This window comes from Parus major, chromosome 11, assembly GCF_001522545.3.
Source record: "Parus major isolate Abel chromosome 11, Parus_major1.1, whole genome shotgun sequence".
Classification (NCBI taxonomy): domain Eukaryota; kingdom Metazoa; phylum Chordata; class Aves; order Passeriformes; family Paridae; genus Parus; species Parus major.
The window spans coordinates 19,992,267-19,998,266 of NC_031780.1; positions in this window are offsets into that span (position 1 = coordinate 19,992,267).

Genomic DNA, 6,000 nt, shown 5'->3' on the forward strand with positions numbered 1-6,000 from the left:
TGCTGAGAAGAATATTGGGATTATCAGCAACAGCAGTCCTGGGGAAAGCAGTTCAATCAGTATTTAGTTTACCACTTGATTTCCTAATGATTTATTCCAACAGCAAAGACTGGACCATGTTGTAACATATGCAGTTAATTCTCAGTGGTGTGTTTTCCTTTTGCACCATCGCCTGCTTGTTTAGCTGCTAGCAGGCAGCAGAGGAATACACAGCACAGAGAAAAAATATTATATGCCTAATATAACAGAGTTCTTAGATAGGCTCTGCCTTCAGTCAAAGGCTGGGCACCCTTAGTGTGTTTAGAAACAAATTAACAGGGGAAAAATATATTTATATCTGTGCAAATACTTGATTGAGCTTCACATCCATTATTGCATTATCCACACTAGAAATACCTTAACCTTAATTCTGAGTATATTGGGACTAAGTGGGTCTTCTGGCTGTAAATTAATGTTAAAAGATAACATGCTGGAAACTTGCAGAGCAGAACAGTACAAAATATAGTATTTTTGATGTGCTGCATACCTGTGTTATGCATATATATGATAACACATTCATCAGCTGAGGCAATGGAGTTGACTTTCAGAAAACAGCAGTGAGCATCAATGACAGTTAAGCCTGACCTTTGAAAGAAGGCACCTGGCCTTTCATCTTCAAGACTATATTTTGCAAGGCAATTAAAGGAAAAAATATGGAAAGAGTGACACTAACATGACAGCTGTTGAGGAGGATATAAACAAACATTTGCCTTTGATAGCAGGAATCTAGAGTTTAACATTTGAAGAATTATTAACAATGAGATGTAAAAGGTCTTTCTGTGTGCTCTGCACCGCTGGGATATCAGAAACAGCTTTCAAAGGAACTTAATTTGGAAGAGATACATTTAACTACCAGATGGAACAACAGTAACATTCCTAATTCACTGGATTTGGGACATGAAATCACATGAGTGTTTAAAAAAAATTGACTTTTAAAAAAAATTAAGTAATAGATAATAGGTTAAAACTCAGGTAATGGAGATAACTGTTTGAGAACAAAGCCCTCTAGGAAAGAACAATGACAGTATCTTTTCTAGAGTAGAACTCCAGAATTTTCACTCCCTCCCTACAGACTACACAATAACTTAAAGCACAACAACTGGCTGATTGTGCTCAAATTGGTATTTTTGTTCAAGAAAATACTATTTGATCTGCCTGTTGGAAAGAATGCAATGGACCTTGTGCGTTTGCAGTCTACAGGCAAATCTCTACAGGCAAATGTCACAAGTTGGCAATAAGAGTCATCCCATGCAGTTAAATCACAGAATTCCAGGATGGTTTGGGCTGGAAGGAACATTAAAGTTCATCTCATTCCACCCCTGCCATGGCAGGGACACCTCCCACTGTCCCAGGCTGCTCCAGCCCCAATGTCCAGCCTGGCCTTGGGCACTGCCAGGGATCCAGGGGCAGCCCCAGCTGCTCTGGGCACCCTGTGCCAGGGCCTGCCCACCCTGCCAGGGAAGGGAACAATCCCTGCCCAATATCCCATCTATCCCTGCCCTCTGGCAGTGGGAAAATGCTACACTAGATCTCATCCTAAAGTCCCACTTAAGAAGATTGCTTCATTTTACTAAAGACATCAGAGCAGAAGCAAAGATGGAAGATAATCTATTTTCCCTCTTGCTCCACTCTTTTAACCTGGGAAAAAAAAAACCAACCAAACATTCTTTTATGGATTTAATCCTTCTGGAGCTGTATTTCTAATATATTGGTAACAAAGCCCAAAGTTTTAGGTTGGCATTGCTCAATCAAATTCTGTGAGAGATACTGAGCCTGAACTGCTGCCAGATTGGTTGTTGTTGTTATACCCTGCTCCGCAGTTTTGTGCTTCTAATCAGTATTTAACAACAACAGGAGATCTCTGAATTTTCTCACTGGATGATCTGGGTGGAACCTTAAACAGAAAGCAATTGTGTTCTTGAAAGCAACAGGAATATACACTACAAGATGTAAAGGGTTCTGTTAGCAAATCAAAGGAGCTTCACAAATGGACTCACCCGTTTCCAGCAGCAGGTCTGAAGCTGCACAGGGACGTTCAGTGAAACCTTATTCCATGTTCCTGAAGGAAATAAAAAAGGCTTTGAGGACATCAGCACAGCACATGTCTAGATCTTCTGACACCAATTTGGCCAAGATCTAAGAGGGATCAACAAGTGGTGCTGGACAGAAGGCAGCTGCGTTTGGGGACTAACACATGTTTCATGGTGTGAGAGAAGTGATTTGGCAGAGGAGCAGAACTCACCTCACAGTGAAGTTCTCCATTGCTGACATCTTCAGAAGTGCTATCTACTTCCAGCAGCTCCAAGAAATCTCCTGGAAAACAACAAAACAAGCCTTATATTTGTTTAGTTTCTCAGCCATCTTCCCCCAAACTGTACACATAAGAATACTGAGGTAGAAAGTGCTTTAATATTGATTGTTTTTTTCTCTTTATATTTGACAGCTGGAGTGTTAAAACAGAATTCTGAGTAAATTAAAGCAATAACAAAATTACGCAGGGCAGCTGTTTCAGCTACTTCCACAGAGCAATGCTCTTTAGAAGAGCTAATGAATCTAATGGAATCTAACAGACACTGCCAAGGCAGCAATAAGTGATTTAAAATGTAGGTGAAAGTCTCATATAAACAGCCTCAGCAAGCACTAAATGAAGTAATACAAAACTCTTGGGGCTTCCCACTTTTAACAAAAAATCAAATAGATCTCTGTTCATTTATTAAAGTGGTGCCCACGAGCTCTCTCCAGTACAGGACCCATCAGAATTTCTATTATCCTTCTCATTACTGAAGTGTTTGTAACTTGTCTAATTACAAATGTGCTTGAGGCTGTAGCTTGCTTTCCCTTACTGCCTGGTTGTCCTCCATTTCCCATTTCATTCAAATTTTGAAATTATTTGTTGTTCATTTATGCAAAAGAATAAGGATGAGAGGTTTGTTCAACTACTGGAATTCTTCATTTTTTTCTGTAAATGCTGCAAATAAAAGCTCACATGTGGGATATGTTTCACTGTAAATCATTCAAATGGGGCAAATTTGCTTTCTTTGCTGGGATAGGAGGTGCTGCCCCTCCTCAGCAAGGCTGAATATTTGTTTTATAGCACTCCTGGGTCATTTTCATTCCTTCCAGGGGTCCTGGGGTGCAGGGAACCCCCTGTCAGGATGGATTTGAGAGGGACCAAACTTGCCAATGCAGAGCCAGCACAGCCATCCCCTGGGCAGTACTGATTTCACAACAAAATAAATCCTGACAGGCTCTCAATGAAACTCTCAAGATTCTAAAAGCCCTTCAAAGTTCTTCCCAATGACCTTCCACGTTCTGCCTTCCCTGGATGTGGAGCTCTGACTCCTCAGTGGCTTCAAAGGGCTGCCAAAGCACTTTGAGTCAGTCTCCTGAGTGGAATTCCTGCAGAGGGATGAACTGTGCCCTCATCTTCCTCAAAGGAGGCCAAAGCCTTTTGGTGGGGAGCCGTTCATGCCAGTCAGGGACAGGAGTGGAGAAATGAAACACTGTATCAAATAAAAAGTTAGATTTGAAGTTCCTGTGTGAAATCCTCCCCATGGAGGGCTGCAGATCTTCCTTAGGAATTGCTGGAGCTCTTGCTCTCCCCTTCTTATGACTGCACACAGCAGGATCCTCACTTTTGCACTGTGCCCTCTCAGGCCCTGCTCTGCCACCCAGTTTACTGCACTGGGTGTCTCAGGAGAGCAAATTGACAAAAGAGAGAGATTTGATATTTTCATCCATCACCCCATCAGAAAAATCACTCATTTTCTCATAGTTCAAGGTTTTTCCTTCTGATTCATATCCAATGTAAGAAACAACAATCTTTTCTTCTATTACTGAAACATTTTTGTGGCAGTCTTTAAAACAAGTTTTTTCCATATTTCACAAATATTTAATGCTTACAAGTACACATCAGTGACCAAGCATCGTTTCAGTTAGAGCAAATGATTTCAAATCTAAGAGATTAAATTTAAAGCTAGCTTCTCCTTTTTAGCTTGATGTTTTAGTCAGATTTAACTCCTAGTATTTACATTTCTTGGGCAGAATTTATAGTATTTAATATAGTCTGCTCAAGCACAAACTAACTGGATCTGAGCACAAAATATGTTTTCATGCCTTGCAATTTTATTACCTTTTTCATCAGAAAGACTCATTGCTGTATTTTTTACAAATTAGTTTCATACATTTTTCAAAGGAAAGCTGCTAAAAAATTGGTTTCATTCATTCTTTCCAAATGAAGCTGCTGTTTTGCTCAGATTCAGACAAAAAGTCGAGCAGTTCTGTGAGCTGACAGCCACAGAGCCAAAAAACCTCTGCAATGGTTGAGATAACACAAATTATATAAAAAAGTGCTGCCCCATGGACTTTTGAATCATATTGGCAATTTAAACTATAATTAATAAATAACAATCTTAACATATGCTTCAAGTTGTGGCCCTGAGCAAACACACATAAAAGATAAGTTTAGTTACAATGTAAATAAAGGGAAATTATGTACATCTTTCAGTGATCTTGTAAGCAAGGTTTGGAAGTTTGATTAATATCTAAACAGCTATACCCAACAACATGCTAATTAGATGTCAATTACTTACTAAAATAGTTGCATTCATAATGTTAATTGAAACCAAACTTGCTATAATGATTTATTAATCCTAGTTTTCAAACTCTTTAATTATCTTACTTGTGGAAAGACCACACTTGTGATTCAAGTGGTTCCATTAAATTAACATCTTGAATAGGAATGCTGAGAGAATTGATTCAAGAGCTGTGAGTCATAAAACGCATATACTTTTATTATAAAGCCAGTCTGATACAGTGTCTTAATTTCATTTCCCTTTAGAGGTAGAAAGTGAGCAAATACTCGGTGTTTAGAATATTAATCCTGAATTAATACTGAATTCACACAGAATTGTGTTCAAATTTCAGTACTGCAGATAAACAAAGCCTGGCTGTTTCTGACAGGTTATGAAATCACCTGATCTTTTTAATAACTGAACCTTGATCTGGTCTTGATAAAATTATAAATTCTGATTTGTTAAAAAACCAGTCATGAGAGGTCAGTTGAATAGAAGAATGTTTTAGTACATGCAAAGCAAAGTCCAGATTTAATGATTAAAATAGATTGTTCTGACTTTTCTATTTTAGCTTAGATTCTGATAAGTCACTATTAATATCTATGAATATGCCATGCACAACAGAAACTCGTGATCTAGATAAATGGATAATATGAAAAAAAAAGAAGAGAGTATGAAATTTTAATACACTGACCATTTACCCTGAAATAAGAGTTTCAAATCTCTTTTCCTTAAATCCAAGTCAAAGAGAATTTTTAGAGATTTCACATTTGAAATAACAGACCTTGAGTTGCTCCCTGGCTGGGTTTTAGTTTATTTTATTTCAAGTGTAACTTAATTTTGGTGAATTTCTTTCAGCCATACAAACTGGGAGAGGGCATTCCAAAGGCTCTCTCATCAGCAGTGCACACAGCCTGGCCTCAGAAATCCTGGGAAACACCTGCTAAATGAACATATTCTCTTCCATAGCAGAAAGCCCAAATGATCTCATTAAATCCCCTCACAATGTTCCTACCCTAAAAACTCATGACTAAGCTGAGCACAGATTCAACATCAACACTCTCAAGAGTGACACCTCCAGATTCTTGGCTGATCATATCTGTCCATCCTGCTCCAAATAATTTGCCTCTGTAGAAAGCCGAGCATTTTTGCATTAAAGTCTGATGAAAAACTAATGGATTTCCAGTGCCTGAAGGAGCTGCAGGAAAGATGGAGAGAGACAATTGCCAAGGGCTGGAGGGACAGGACCCAGGGAATGGCTCCCAGTGGCAGAGGGCAGGGTTGGATGGGATATTGGGCAGGGATTGTTCCCTGGCAGGGTGGGCAGGCCCTGGCACAGGGTGCCCAGAGCAGCTGGGGCTGCCCCTGGATCCCTGGCAGTGCCCAA